At 45.6% G+C, this 16,568-nt stretch overlaps 1 pseudogene; it reads right to left on the bottom strand.

Annotated features, from left to right (window-relative positions):
* Positions 1-2,071: 2,071 nt before the first annotated feature.
* Positions 2,072-2,682, bottom strand: LOC125506087 (putative ripening-related protein 4; annotated as a pseudogene).
* Between the last annotated feature and the right edge of the window lie 13,886 nt (positions 2,683-16,568).

The following is a 16,568-nucleotide window of genomic DNA, read 5'->3' as shown; positions in this document are numbered from 1 at the left end:
AAGCAAGAATGAAAAAGGAAATCCCTTCCATCTTGCCCGGCCGTGGGCAAAAGGCCCTCCGGCCAGCCCTCTCGCGCCCTCCTTCTAGCAGCATCATAACATCCACACAGCAGATGCTCGATTGGCTTTTAATTCTTGCCTCACCGCCTCCCTGCTTGACCGCCATCGAGGCTGAGGTTGCCATCCTGCCTTCTACCGGCCGCCACCTTCGTCCGTCCCAACTTCCCCAGATAGGCCCCTACTCCCTTGGTCTCGGCCCCCGCTCTCCTATGTGTCATTACCCGCCTTGCGCCACCCCTGCTTCGCTACCTGACTGGCGGCCTGGCCTTGGTAATTTTTTTATCTTTCCACTTGCATTGTATTCTACATGTGACCTTTGTGTATGAACCGCATTGATCCAAAAAATTATTGGAAACAATGTGTGTGTGTGCGCGCGCGTGCGTGCGTGCACGTGTGTTCAGTCATATATGCAGGGTATTGTTGAACTGAAAATTGATGTATTTGCCAATTTCATTTCATGTTGTAGACAAACAAAGGTGTTGAGATTTTCTTCACCCGTGCCCGCAACGCGGATGACTACACTTGTCGTTTCGGATGGTGGGAATCAAGAGGTTGAAGGGACTTAATGAACACCCCATACTAAGACAACTAAAGAAATGGAATCATTGACTTTTTCTTCAAGCAACCCATCTACAATGTCAATTCGAGAGAGTAAAAATATTTGTATTCCTGGTAATGACCGTGTTCAATTCCGTAAAGGTGTAATTGAACCTTATCCAGGCCTTAGGAAACCTATTGAAAGCTAAGATCTGGACAATAGAGTGTTGCTAGAAGGATTATATAAATATGAGTCTATGCCAACCAACTAATCATAAAATATAAAAGCACCTCAAGGAAATTCTTCAAAACAATGAATCTTTCATGCTAATTCATTCAAGAAGCATTTCGGTTGCTTCGAATGTAGTGTTGCTAAAGATGTGTCCTTTTGTTTATATTACTTTCTTTTTACATAACCTAGAGCGAAATTGTGGTATTGAGGAATTCCAAGGGTTGGATTTAGAAATTGGTAGGATGGACCTGGTGTTTTTGATACACATGTTGGTAAATGTGATAGTACTCACAATAAAGCTAGACAACATTAGTGGCTTTCAAAAATGAAAGGCAACGTGTGTTACAAGTGATGGATCTTGCTACCAAAAAGCATGGGGAAGAATAAAGAGCTCATATTCTCATTATTTGGGGTGTTATTAGATTTCTTCTATTACAATCTCTTGTTTTCTTGGTCTTGATGAGAGTTCGAGCTCAAATAATAGGGGACCTTTTGGAGATGATGACTGGCTCATGAAGAAGGATCACAGACAATTCCCGTTATCGATTTTTAACTACAAATATAATTAGATTTCCCATGGAGACCGCTTTCCTCTTTTACTAAGATCACTAGAATGCTTCGAGCTCAGAGCTCTAGAGTATTTCATCTCCATGCCTTCGTTTGTCAGCCCATGTGAACCATGTTTCACCCAGATCAGCCCGCATGTTCACTGTCTTTTCGCTAGTTCCAAACCAAAGTAGGCCGCTGACTCGAAGAAATATGCAAGCAAACAACTCACCTAGGCGGAAGAATCGTCATGTTTGCTATGCGTGGAGGGATTTACTTAACCGGTGCGGCCGATCAATGGTTAGTTAGTTAATCTATAGTAGTGTAGTTAATCTATAGTACTGACTGTTCAAACAAGTTCTAGAGAAATATATAACCGTGCATCTGGGACCGAAATAGGTTGGCCGATTTCGCTGGGCCACAGCATGCAGCCCACGTATGAAATTCTGGAAAAGCCTTCTTTTGTAGCAGATGAACACACATAAGAATTTAGTACCACCTTGGATAGAAAAAAAATCTTTTCAGCGGTGAACGGATGAAAAAAATGATGAAACAGACCTTGCTTTATTAGTAGTAGATAGATAGAAGAAAAAGGTATAGATAATAAGTGAGGGCACACAATTTCATACTATATATGTGTATGTACCTCCTCTACATGTAGCTTAATGCGATCAAGGTCTCCATACATGGCATAGTTCATACATCAGACCAAGTGATCTTGAACACTCCAATCTTCTCCTTGAGCCCCAGCGCCTTCCACACCATCGGCGACGCGTCCACATCGTTGTATGGTCTCGGCGGCTTAAAGTTGTGCTCTGCGTCGCAACCGTACACGGAGTCACACTCGTCGACGACCTTGGCCAGGACGGCCCGCCCATTCCCGTTGATGTGGATCATCTTGTTGCACATTAGCTTGCCGTCAAGGCGCATCCACCCCGTGGACAGCGCCACCACCAGCTCGCTGTCCTTGTGGTAGAGGTTGTCGCAGAACGATTTGCCGCCTCTGTCTTCACCTCGTGCGAAGCTGTTCAGAGTCAGGATCGCTGGCGTGTCGGCCGACACCGGGGGTGAGCACCTGAACTGCGGGTAGCAGTGCCGTCTTTGCAGCAGACCGAGCCGTGATCCCTGTTGCAGTTGCCGGATTTTCCATGCAGGAAACCACTGATGTGGCAGCTGCCATGGTGATGGCATGTCTCCGTAGTAATGTTCGCGCTGCTGATCACGGATGCGGAGATGCCATGGACATAGAGGTATGATAGGAACATCACGAGAGCAAACACGGGTAGCAGCTTCTTCATTATAGCCATGTCTGCCAGGTACTCAGGTTGCATGCAAATCGATTCTGCAATTTGTGTGACTTTGCGATGATATTCTTCTTTATATAGGGTCGCCCCAGCCTTGGGGAACAGCAACAGCTTATGTAACTTGTAACTGGGCATATGCTAATTCAGTCATGTTTTTTCGGTTTTGAAACCCACAGATGATACGAGTTTTGCGCCCTTCAGGCTAGTTACATTTGGGCATGCGGTAAATATATTTAAACAGCCTTTCTTCTTCGTTTTAGTGAAGGAAATTTTGGCATGAAGCTTCCATTAATGATCCAGTTGCAGACATTTCTGAACATCCAACTGAATGAGATTCCAAGGTAAGTGGAGCTAACTAACTAGTTGAGAATATCCGTGTCAAGTGTGTCGTACGTTTCCTACTTTCTTATCTTACACCTGAGCACGAAATCTGCCACGATTAAGGCCTCGCTCGGCAACTTTAAAAAATATGCAACAGGATCATTAAATTACATTTGTAGTAGCTCACTTGTAATTACCCTTTATATGGCGCGTCGAGGACGGAGGCCACACCAACTCCAACTCATCCAAGGGCGCGTCGGAGTCGGACGACACATCCAAGTGGGAGGAGGCGGCGGGGAGGCGCCGCGAGATCCAGGACGGAGGAATCTGGGTGCAGAAGACGCCGGCCTCGTCGGGCTCGGGCGACCTCGACGCAGATCAACACGCTCCTCCACCACAAAAGCGTCCCCATGGGAAAGCAAATCAGGTGCACCCTACCAAGAATTCAGATCTGTGTCCCATTTGCAAGTCTCCTGAACATCATCCTGCGCGATGTCCTCAAGCTTTTTGCGAGCGTTGCAATAAGTTAGGATATCTGGCGTCTGTCTGTGTCGAGTTCCTTCCATGGGAGTGCTTCGCTCCCATGTGTGCTTTCCATTCCAAGTGATAGGGTTTCTACTACATTCACGATTCGTACACTGCTAGTCAGGTGAAGGAGAGAGCCAACAGTATTGTGGTGACGATTGTAGAGGGGGAAACCTCCACCCGTCAGATGGAGCTTGATTTGAGCGATTACCTTGCAATGGGCTGGAGATGCTCAGCTCATGCTATAGGCCCTGGTGTGTTCGTGGTGAGATTCCCCAATCCTAGGGCTGTAGCTCAAATATGCTATGTGGGGAAAGTCACCTTAAAGAAAAGTGGTGCCGTGATTCATGCCACACAGTGGTCTTCTGCTGTTGGGGCGAAGGGGGTGATGGAAGTAGCTTGGGTGAGAGTTAGCAATGTTCCTTTAGATAAGAGGAGTGAAAGAAATCTTGCATTTGTCACATCTTTGGTGGGTGTCCCCCTGGAAATTGACAATGCCACACTGCATCGCCCTAGCTCTGTTAGGGTCAAAATGGGATGCAGAAATGTGGAGGAAATCCCTGTTGTTGCTGAGGCAGTCCTGGGGGAATATTTCTATGATTTCTACTATGAAGTGGAGCAGGTTTTGGTTAAAGATCCTGACAGGGAAAAAAGATACAGTGAGCTTTACTCAGAACCGTGGGGGAAATATTAAAAAAAGGTGGTTGGGCAGGGGACTCCTGGAGCTAAAGTGAACAATCCCTCTCTTGGAATTGGGCTGGCTCCTTCCACTTCCAAGGGTGAGAGGATTGACACTATTCGGGAGTCTCAAGAAAGCGTTGAGTCAGATGATTCCCTGCACACTACTTTGCTCCTTGAGACTATGGCTCGGGAGCAGAACTTTGAAGAAGGAAAAGTGAGTAACCTTGATAATGTTAAACCTGATAATCATCAGAGAGAGGTGTGTGAACAGAAAACCTACTCTGATGTTGTTAAATCATGTGCACAGGTGAATGGTGCGATGGAAAATCCCTACCCCTCCTCTGGTCACTGAAGAAAACTTGCGCTTCAGCTTGCGTAATGTGCATAACAAGATGGAAAGGATGGAGGACAGAGCGGTGGCTGCTGTGAAGAAGAGGAACCTAGAAGGTATACAACAGAACTCAAACTCCTTTGATATGTTATCAAACCCTGATTTAATGCTTAGAGCTATTAAAATGGGAGTGAACATACCTGATACTGATTTTGCCTGCATTGATGTACTTAGAGAACTTGAAAAATGCCGTAACATGGAATCTCAGAATGAGAAGGATAAAAAAATTCCGTGCTAGAGAAACCTTTGATTCTGACTAATGCAAAAGGTGATCAAACACCTCTGAATTTGAGATGGGGGGATGAAAGTGATATAGAAGAGGAGTGTTTTACTATGGTCAGGTCTAGGAAGAAAAGAGAAAAAAGAACTAATGTAGTGATATCCAGGCCTGTCACCAGGAGCCAAAAAGATAATGATGTTGCAAAGGGAAAAAGGGTAATCCTATATTGCCTCCTAACAGAATTACCAAGAGGGGGGAAATAATACAATCAAATGAATGGTATCTTTTGGAACTGCAGAGGAGCAGGGAAGAAAGGAATGGCTACCTGCTTCTCTGATTTAATAAAAGACCACTCCCTTGATTTTATAGGCCTTCAGGAAACTATGAAAAAGAAAATCTCCCCTAAGTTTTTAAGGAATATTGACCACCTGGATAGATATGCGTGGAACCATATCCCCTCTGTAGGCAAGTCAGGAGGGATTTTGTGTGGGATCAAAAAAGAAACTCTTGAAGTGGTATCCTGGGTATCAAAAAACTTCCTTCTGCAGGCTAACATTTATGATGTTAAACAAAAATGCATGTGGGCCCTCATAGTGGTCTATGGGGCTGCCCAGGATGATAGAAAAAATGATTTCCTAGAAGAATGATATATGTATGCTCTCAATTACCTGTCCCCTATATAGTGGGTGGAGATTTCAATATCCTTCACAATAGTGGTGAAAAAAACAAGAATATGTCTCACTCCCAATATACAAATAAGTTCAACTCTATTATTCAGTCCCTCAAGCTGAGAGAAATACATATGGGAGGAGGTAAATACACATGGTCTAATAAACAGAAGCACCCTACTCTGGAGAAGTTAGATAGAATCCTTATGAGCTTTGATTGGGAAGACTTGTTCCCCTTGGTAACCGTCCGAAAACTAGTTCGAGAAGTCTCAGATCATAACCCTTTGCTTTTAGAAACGGGGTCTGTGAAACCAGGCCCCTCTCACAATCGTGAGTTCAGATTTTAGTTGACGTGGCTTAGTAATGAGGACTTTTATATTAAAGCCAAGAAGATTTGGGAACAACCTGTTAAATCCGAGGATCCTATTGATGTGCTCAATATCAAGCTCAAATGTATTAAAAAATATTTCAAAGGATGGGGGGCTCATTCCTTTGGACATGCCAGAAAAAGAAAAAATGTATTAAAGAAGAGCTAGAAGAGATCGAGAGGCTAGAAGAGGAGGGACCTCTTGAGCTAGAAATATATGACATAAGGGCCAACCTGAATGCAGAGTTGAATGATTTGTTGTTTACGGAAGAGCTATTCTGGTTACAACAATCTAATGAGCGTTGATTGCTCAAAGGAGACCGAAATACAGCCTTCTATCATAGGGTGGCTAATGGCAAAAAACGGAAAAATACCATCCACTATTTCACGGCGGGGGTGTGACTATTGAGGGCACGCAAAATCTGTTGGCTCATGCCACTTCCTTTTATAAGGATCTTTTTGGCCCTGCTAGAGGTAATATGTTTCAGTTATCTCCTGATACATGGTCAGAAGAGGAGAAACTTAGTGAGGAAGATAATATTTTACTCACACAAGAATTTACTGAGGAAGAGGTGAAAAAGCTTTATTTGGCATGAAAAGCAATAGAGCTCCGGGCCCGGACAATATACCGGCCGAATTCTATATGCATTGCTGGGAGTTTGTAAAAAATGACATCATGCGCCTATTTGATGCTTTTCATGCAAATAAACTTGATATAGCTCGCCTAAACTATGGGACTATTACCTTGATACCAAAAATGAAAGGGGCTAGAAAAATCCAGCAATATCGCCCCATTTGTCTATTGAGGTGTCCTTATAAATTGATTACCAAAGTTATGGACAATCGGGTGGCATTCTATGATGACAAACTGATTAGCAGGCATCAGAATGCATTCATAAAGCAGAGAAACATTATGGATGGGATCCTATCCCTTCATGAAATACTGCATCATACTCATCAAAAGAAGAGGGTTGGTGTGGTCTTGAAACTAGACTTTGAGAAAGCCTACGACAAAATCAACTGGGATTTTCTGTTGACTTGTCACCGAGATCGGGGATTTAGTCCAACTTGATGCGGTTGGGTGAAAAATATCTTACATAACGGCACTGTGAGTGTTAAGTTGAACAATGAGAAAGGCCCATACTTTCAAAGTTACAAAGGGGTACCGCAAGGTGACCCCCATTCCCCGTTCTTGTTTAACATGGCTGTGGAGGCCTTATCAAATATGGTCCGCAATGCACAAAAAGAGAAACTTATCACTGGGTTAGCTCCTGACCTGATTGAGGGTGGGGTGGCTATCCTTCAGTATGCAGACGACACGGTCATCTGCTTTGAACATGATAGAGAGGCTGCGATGAACTTGAAACTGTTACTTTACTTGTTTGAACTCATGTCAGGTTTGAAAATTAACTTCATGAAAAGCGAAATCCTATGCATTGGAGGGGACGATGATACTCTGGCATTCCATGTCGACCTTTTCAATCGCCAGATAGGTCATTTTCCTATGAAATACCTGGGCGTTCCTGTTAGCTATTCCACCCTTCGGGGTTTACACTGGGATTTTGCTGATGAACGGTTTCTGAAATGCTGTGAAGCATGGATTGGTAATGCGGCATCCTCTGGAGGGAGGCTTATTCTTCTCAATTCCTCACTTACCAGTATCATATACTTCTATATGTCTATGTTCTTGCTACCTAAGATGGTCATTGCAAAGTTAGACAAACATCGTAAACGTTTCTTTTGGCAAGAACACGATGGTCGTAAGAGATATCATCTGGTGAGGTGGGCTATAATATGTAGATCTAAGAAAAGGGGTGGATTGGGGGTGAAAGACCTCCGGAAACAAAATATCAGTTTACTCACCAAGTGGTGGTGGAAACTGGTGACACAACAAGGGTTGTGGCAAGATATTATCCGTTCTAAATACTTGAACAAAAACACAGTGGTGTCCGTTAAGTGCAAATTCAGTGATTCACCTATTTGGAAGGCGATTATGAAAGTAAAAGAGTACTACCTAGCTGGGAGAGGCAATGAAATGAATTCTGGTAATATTGCCAGACTTTGGAAGGACCCTTTAAATAATGAGCCTCCACTGCAACAAAAATATCCTGCGCTATATAACATTTGCAATGATCAAGATATCACAGTTGCAAAATTTAAAAATGGTGAGGGGGCAAGCTTCTTCCGTCGGCAACTCCACTCCCCGTTGGTAACTCAATGGGATGAGCTGAGAGCTACAGTTGCCTCTTGGCACCTAGCAGATAGCTCGGACCAAGTTGTGTGGACCCTGGGGGAAAGAAGAGATTCACAACCAAATCTATGTATGAGTACTTGGAAAGAAATCCAGCTGGGTGCAACTACAAGTGGATTTGGAAAGCTAAAATCCCACTTAAAATCCAAATTTTCCTTTGGCAGTTGTTCCAAGATGCTGTCTTGACAATAGATGTCATGAAGCGAAGGCGCTGGGCTAGTAACCCGAAGTGCTCTTTCTGTAGAGATAGAGAGACCTCTCAACATTTTTTCTTTACGTGTCCTGTAGCTAGAGTGGTTTGGAGGACGCTGGGCTGTGCTTTGGGCACTAATAAATGCCCAAACACTATTTGGCAGTTTTTCTCCTGGTGTTACATGTTTTTACCTGAAGGTGAAAGATTCTACATCTTCGGTTTAGCGGCCATTTGTTGGGCAATTTGGAATTGTCGCAACCAAGCTACCTTTGAACAGAAAAAGCTTAAAACCCCTTTTGCTGTGAGTTTTTCAGCATGTGGCTTCATGTCTTATTGGGCAGGGATGATGAATGGAGAAGATCGGGCGATGATGGAACGGGGATCCAAGATGCTGAAGGCCAGTGCTTCAGCCATGATGAGGATCTGCGCAGCGCCGAGTGAGAAGACGCTGATCTGATGGGAGATCCTGGTTGCGCTCTGAAGTTGAAAAAACTGGGTTCCATCGTCGCTCCAAGATGTTTCGCTGCTCCTGCGTGGGCATAGTTGTGTTGCTCCTGCGTGAGCCCTACAGGAGTCTCCTATACTCTATTATGTCTGATGTTTGATGCTTACAGTACTTCGTGTCTATGGGTTTTCGCCCTGCGGCAGGCTGCTCGATGACGAGTGCTTGTAGTGGGTTTCCCATAGATGCGTTGAATTCGTGTCCCCCTTTCTAGGTTCCTAGGTAGTAACAGTTTAAACCAAAACTATTTGTATTTCTGTTATGTCAAAGTAATGGAAAGGGGTGATGCCCGGTTCAAAAAAATTACCCTTTATATAGTTTCCATTGTAATTTGTTGTTTGGAGGTCACCGAAGCTCTTTGTAAGAGCGCCCCCAACTCACTATATTTCAATTATACTCCCTTCGTCTCAAAATTCTTATCTTAGATTTGTCTAGAGACGGATGTATCTAATACTAAAATGTGACTTAATATATCCGTATTTAGACAAATCTAAGACAAAAATTTTAGGACGGAAAGAGTATCGTACGAATTAAATAAGCACTTAGATATATATAACCTCTCTGACACGTTTTATCTTATTGTTGTACCTAAAAGAGCTCCTGTTTAATGTGTTTTCTGTGAGAAGTAGTATGCTTTGTCTTGCCTTTATTGCTAAGAACTATAATGTAATGCGCCAACACTTTTTGAGAATCCACTTTAGTCATAAATTAGACCAATAATACATAAATCATTTTACTGAAAAATTATACCTTTGAAAACTTCTTTCGAATACGAATTCAAAGGTATCTGTCATGCTCCCGCCGCCGTCACTCATGTTGGTTAAATTTATGGTCAAAGTTAAATCTCGCAGAACTTGGGCGCACTACATTATGGAATGAAGGGAGTATAAAAGGATTAAGATAAACCAATTCCGCTCTCTTTTCTCATTAAATAGGCCATCACATAATATTTTTTTTTCTTAGGTGTCGTGAATAAGATATGGTCCAAGGTGGATGTAACGCCCCAGATGTAACCTGTCATATTTGTATTCCAACTCTTGCCATTTTCGGCTCTAAGTTATGAGATTCCTTCGTGGTTGGGTTTTTGTCTTTGTTTTGTTTTTGTCCATGCAATGCATTCTATATCATGTCATCATGTGCATCTCTTTTGCATACGTGTTCGTCTCATGCATATGAGCATTTTCCCCATTGTCCGTTTTGCAATCCGACACTCCTATGTGCACCGGCGTCCCCTTTTGTGTCTTTTCGTGAGAGGGTGTTAAACATTCTCGGAATGGACCAAGATTTGGTAAGCGGCCTTGGTACACCACCGGTAGACCGCCTGTCAAATTTCGTGTCATTTGGAGTTCGTTTGATGCTCGAACGGTTTGAGGAACCGTAAAGGCCTCATGTGTGTTGCAGCCCAACACCCCTCTAAAGTGGCCCAATAACCCATCCACACCTCTCCCATGTCCTCCGTCGTCGGATCACGATCGCGTGGCCAAAAATTTCACCTCATTTGGACACTCCCACCTCCTTCTAGGTATAAATATGTGCAACCCTCTCCAAATCCTGGATGAAACCATAGCAAATTCCCCTCTTCGCCGCCGGACAAAAAACCCAACCGATGGACATGTCCGCCGCCCTCGCCGCCGCCATGTGTTGCCTCCTGGTTCGTTGAGACACCGTGCCCACTTCGCCGTCCACCCGCACGCCGGCCCGCCGGGGCCCAGGAGGGGCCCTCCCGGCCCACGCGTCCGCCGCCCGCCGCCCGCTCTCCTCCGCAGCGCGCCGCCACCGTACCTCGTCTCCTCCGGCAACCGCTGCCACCATCTCAGAGCGCCGCCGCCCACCAAGGCCCACCGCGGCGCCGCCCGCTCCGTGCCCGCAGCGCGCCCTGCCGCCTCCTCTGTTCCTCGTCGCCGGCGAACGACTCCGGCGAGTCCTTCCTCCTCGGATCCGGCAAGTCCATCGTCTCCGGCCACCGCAGCGCACATCTCCGGCGAAGATTCCGACGAGCCTCGAACCACGCGCCCGAAACCTAGATCTGGTATTTCGGAGGTCGATTTTCCCTAAGTCTTTTATTTCTGCAACATTTTATTGCTCTGTTCATCATGCCATAACTTCATGACCGTTGCTCCATTTTGTGCGTGCAATATATCAAGATGTTGATCAGGATGTGCTATTCATTTTGTTACATTGTGTGATGCTTGTTTGAGTCTATCTTGATTCCCAAATAGTTGATGCAAGAGTCCTATAAAATGATAGGTGTTGATTCTTATCAGAGTATGAGGATTTGTCATTTTTGCTACATTTATTGTGTGCTGCATATGGGCATGAGCCCCACATGTGTTTTGGGATAGGACATGCCATCTTTACAGGGGTGATTGCCATGTATTTTTGTGATCAATGTGGTGACTAGCACAAGCATGCAAAGTAGCTCTCGTGATATTGCTGATTTCAGGGACTTAGAATTTTACTAAGTCATTTCCCTGCTGTTATTTTTATGCCATGTATTCATGTTGCTACAGAGAGATCCATGCTTGTTTTGAGTATCTTCAGTAAGGATGATTTTGACATATGGTTATTCTCTATCCATCAATGCCCCTGTTTGCATTTATGGAGAGCCCTAGCATGACTTAATCTTGCTCTACTTTTGCTATAGAATGTTCATGGAAGATTGTTTACATGTTAATCAATTTTGCCATGGATGTTGTAGTTGACCCAAGCATACTATAAACTTGTTCTTGCCATGGTTAGCTTCATGAACATATCTTATTTCTGCTAGTATGTTTATCTTGTCATGCAATGCATTGTGGTGAGTGAATCGAGCTCGCAAAGATGCCTTCATATTTCTGTTTATGCCATGCTCAGTTTTCTGCTAAGTATGAATCTGTTAACGAAACTTGCTATGTTTACATGGGCGCCATCATATTTTCTGTGCCTTTTTGGTTCATGGTCAGTAAGGAACTTTTGTTCTATGCTTTGAGTAGATTCATGCCAGGCCTTTGTTTGCTATGATATGTTCCTGTAGCATGTTGTTTGCTTGCTCTAAACCTGGCTTCCTGATATTAATTCCTGACATGTTGGTATTTTTCACTGTCTGTGATGCTGATATCTTTTGCACTTTTGCCATGCTTGTTTGAACCCGCTCTCGTGTGATTTAGCCATAGCTCAGTGTTCATCTTTTGTCAAGCATCTTGAGGAGATCACTGCCATATACTTTGTTGCTATGTTGGAGTGTAGTAGATTAGTTTCTTGTTGCATTATAGATTGTATCGTGCTGTTAATCGTAGAATTGTGTCATTATTGTTTTCCTTGCCATTTGCAAACTGTGCATCTGATTCCGGTGATCTTTATATCGATTTCGAACGAAATCAGCTCATCTTTCCAGCGGCACACTTGGTTTGCCAAGTTGATGCCTTGATCAATCTTTTCCTTCCGGAGCACGCATATGCATTGCATATCACATCCCGCATATCATGCCATGTTTTGCATCATGTTACTTGCGCATTGCACCGTGGTTGATTGTTGTTTCTTTTGCTTGTGCTCTTGATTTGGGTAGAGCCAGGAGATGATTACGTGATCGAGGAACCCGTTGAGTACGCTTACGAGGATCAAGCTTTCGTCAACTCGGAGAACTTTGCATGCAAGATGACCATACCCTCGAAATCAGTTCTATCTTTGCTTGCTAGTTGTTCGCTCTATTGCTATGCCGCGATACCTACCACTTGCTATATCATGCCTTCCATATTGCCATGACAAGCCTCTAACCCACCTTTCCTAGCAAACCGTTGTTTGGCTATGTTACCGCTTTGCTCAGCCCCTCTTATAGCGTTGCTAGTTGCAGGTGAAGATGGAACTTGTTCCATGTTGGAACATGGTTATTGTTGGGATATCATTATTATATCTTGTTTACTTGAATGCATCTATATACTTGGTAAAGGGTGGAAGGCTCGGCCCTATGCCTGGTGTTTTGTTCCACTCTTGCCGCCCTAGTTTCCGTCATACTAGTGTTATGTTCCTTGATTTTGCGTTCCTTACGCGGTTGGGTGTTATGGGAACCCCTTGACAGTTCGCCTCGAATAAAACTCCTCCAGTAAGGCCCAACCTTGGTTTTACCATTTGCCACCTAAGCCTTTTTTCCCTTGGGTTTCGCGGACTCAAGGGTCATCTTTATTTTAACCCCCCCCCCTGGGCCAGTGCTTCTCTAAGTGTTGGTCCAACCTGAGCGATGTCCGGCGCCCCCTAGGCAACCAGGGTCTATGCCAACCCGACGTCTGGCTCATCCGGTGTGCCCTGAGAACGAGATATGTGCAGCTCCTATCAGGATTTGTCGGCACATTCGGGCAGCTTTGCTGGTCTTGTTTTACCATTGCCGAGATGTCTTGTAACCGGGATTCCGAGTCTGATTGGGTCTTCCTGGGAGAAGGAATATCCTTCGTTGACCGTGAGAGCTTGTGATGGGCTAAGTTGGGACACCCCTGCAGCGTTTTGAACTTTCGAAAGCCGTGCCCGCGGTTATGGGCAGATGGGAATTTGTTAATATCCGGTTGTAGAAAACTTGACACTTAACTTAATTAAAAAATGAATCAACCGCATGTGTAGCCGTGATGGTCTCTTTTCGGCGGAGTCCGGGAAGAGAACACGGTCTCGTGTTATGCTTGAATGTAAGTAGTTTCAGGATCACTTCTTGATCATTATTAGCTTCTCGTCCGTGCTTTGCTTCTCTTCTCGCTCTCATTTGCGTAAGTTAGCCACCATATATTCTAGTGCTTGCTGCAGCTCCACCTCACTACCCTTTCCTACCTTAAGCTTAAATAGTCTTCATCACGAGGGTGTGAGATTGCTAAGTCCCCGTGACTCACGGATACTTCCAAACAGATGCAGGTGCCGATGATGCCAATGCAGGGGACGCTACCGAACTCAAGTGAGAGTTCGACGAGAACTCGGGCCGTTACTATGTGTCTTCTCCGGATGATCAGTAGAGGAGCCCAGTTGGGGCAATCGGGGATCTAGCATTTGGGGTTGTCTTTATTTATGATTGGTTCCGTAGTCGGACCTTGACTGTATTCTGGATGATGTATGATATATTTATATATTATGTGAAGTGGCGATTGTAAGCCAACTCTTTATCCCTTTCTTATTCAGTACATGGGATGTGTAAAGATTACTCCTCTTGCGACATGCCTACCATACAGTTATGCCTCTAAGTCGTATTTCGACACGTGGAAGATATAGTCGCATCGTGGGTGTTATAGTGGAGCACCGAGAGTGCCATAATTTTACCATCTCCAAGCACATTAACCCCTCTAGGCACACCTTCAGTCCACCAATGCGGCATATTTGGCCTAGATGGCAACAACGTAGGAAGCAAGGCAGCGGGTGAGGTGGGACATGGTATAGGGGAGAGCATGTCCCCGGCTTGCGGCGGCCAAAACCTAGAGAGGTGAGGTCATCTCTTTGACGAGCTTGTAGTTGGCACTCAAACAACACTCAGTGATCAGGTGTTATACGTTCTTCACATAATGCTTCAATTAGATGACGGGCAAGATGAAGTCAGTTCGATCGAACTGCTCACATCGTTCGCTGTTGTTACTCTACCTTTGAGTTGTCGTTAATGTTATATTTTCCTGGTTGTGTCTTGATACTTAAGCCGAGATGGACGTCGTGCAAAGTTGCAAACTCTGTGAGAACGACACTTAAGACGAGATGGACCATGTGTAAGGTTGCAAACTCTATGATATACTAGTAGTAGATAAGGTAGAAACAACATTAGGTATAGGATTGCTAGTACTAGTAACCGAAATACGGTCCCTAACATTAGGTATAGGAATACATGCGGTGTGGTGCAAGAATATGCATTCACAACGGTGTTGCTCGGAGAAGCCATTTTCTCGAGGAAGTTGTCCACGTCAGGGATGTAGTCGTTTCTAGCCACGTCAGAGAAGATGCATGCGGGCGAGTGAATGCGCTCGACATAAAATCTGATATCCCCTCTCCCATATAGGGTTATAAGAGCAAGTCTAGCAGAGCCCTCAAACCCTCAAATCCCTAAAAATGACTGCTTTTTTACAGTTTTCGTCGAAAAAAAGCCGTAGACTAGAACCTCTAAACCCTCAAACCCGTAAAAAAAATTAGAGGTCCAACCCTCAAACTGTTTCCCAACCTGTAGAAGTGAGGGTTGAGAGGAAAAACTCCCCCCAACCTGCACTCCTCTTTCCTCTCGTGCGGGAGGGATCCCGCCTCCCCGGCTCCTCCCGCCGCCTCGGCCCGCGCCGGCCATGGAGGCCTCCGCCGCCGCAGCGCCCCCGCCCGCCGCCGCGCTCGCCCCGCCCGCAGCCGTGCCCGCCCCACCCGACTCGGGCCGTGCCCCTGCCCCCGCCCCCGCCCCGACCGTGGCCGATGTGGTGGCGGCGATCCACGTCGGGGCCAAGCGGCGGCGGGCGGGCCTCGCCCCGCCTCCTCCCGCCTCCCCGGCTCCCTCCCCAGCACCCGCCGCCGCGCCCGCCCCCAAGAAGAGCCGGCCGCGAGGGGCGGCCTCCAAGGTTGCCGGCTCGTCCCCGGCTGTGAACAAGCCGCGGAAGAAGCCCGCGGCCCCGTCCGCCGCCGTCGCCGAACCTCCTCCCGCCGCGCACGAGGTGTTCGAGGAAATGGCAACCCCATCCTCGTTCATGGACCTCTTCCAAACGCGGAGGTGGACCTCAGAGCTCCGCCTCTAGACCCCTTTAGGGTTGGTGACGACTTGGAGGAAGATGAGGATGATGTCCAAGAAGGACATGGATCAAGACCAATTGCAAATGGTGGAAGGACTACAAGGAGGACATCGCGGAGAGGAAGAGGATGTTCCGTGGTGCGTCCTCTACTTTTCGAGGTGATGGCGGTGTGGACGACTCCGCTGGCGCCTATGGAGATGCTTGATGGAGCCCGAATGTGGTCTAGGAGATGGCGCCGAGGTGCAACTTTTTGGTGATGGTGCCGATGAGAGGGGGAAGATGATGATTTTGTGATGTAAACTATTAAACCATACATCAATGATTGTCATTTGATAGTTTGTTTGAGGTTGATTGTGTTCTTGTAGTCATAAATTGTGATATGTGAAATGATAGATTTAAAGGTTGGGTTTGAGGCAAAGACTAGAACCCTCAAACCCAACCCTTAAACTGCTTTAAGGGTTGGGTTTGAGGGTTCTAGTCTTTGCCTCTGTTTTTTAACCCTAAAAAGTACCAAAAACTAGCACTTCTCAACCGTTAAAACTGCTTTAAGGGTTTGAGGGTTCTACTAGACATGCTCTAAGTGGCGCGCTCTTGGAGGCCTACTCTCTCTCTCTTTGCGATGCATGCCGAGAAGCAGGATGGAGATGTCTCAGGCGGCGTATATCTTTTGAAACGATGGGCGGTCTCCTGTTCGCTTGTCTATGCCACTTTCTATGGATAGAGGAGTGGCCTAATAGACTCCCGAAAGAAAAACTGATCCACTATACATGAGACGAAGGGGAACAGTCTACAACGGTTGGGTTTAATCTTCCACTGGTAAAACATTTCGAGTTTTGTCAACTATGACAAATATGAGAGACATGTGAAATAGGTCCTAGCCCAGCTCGGCTCATCATGGAACACAATGCGCACGTGTGATGCATGGATTATGTTTAAGGAGTGTACGTGTATGTGTCCTCTTCTTAAACTCCTAGATGTATGTAGAACAACCAACCATATATGTTGGTCACTTGGTCTAACTCACCTTCTACTAGCATGGTGGTAGTAAACATCACGCTCCATGTCATGCATGAAG

Source organism: Triticum urartu, chromosome 5A, assembly GCF_056163025.1.
Source record: "Triticum urartu cultivar PI428250 chromosome 5A, HENAU_Tu73, whole genome shotgun sequence".
Classification (NCBI taxonomy): Eukaryota; Viridiplantae; Streptophyta; class Magnoliopsida; order Poales; family Poaceae; genus Triticum; species Triticum urartu.
This window is presented reverse-complemented; position numbering and strand designations above follow the sequence as displayed.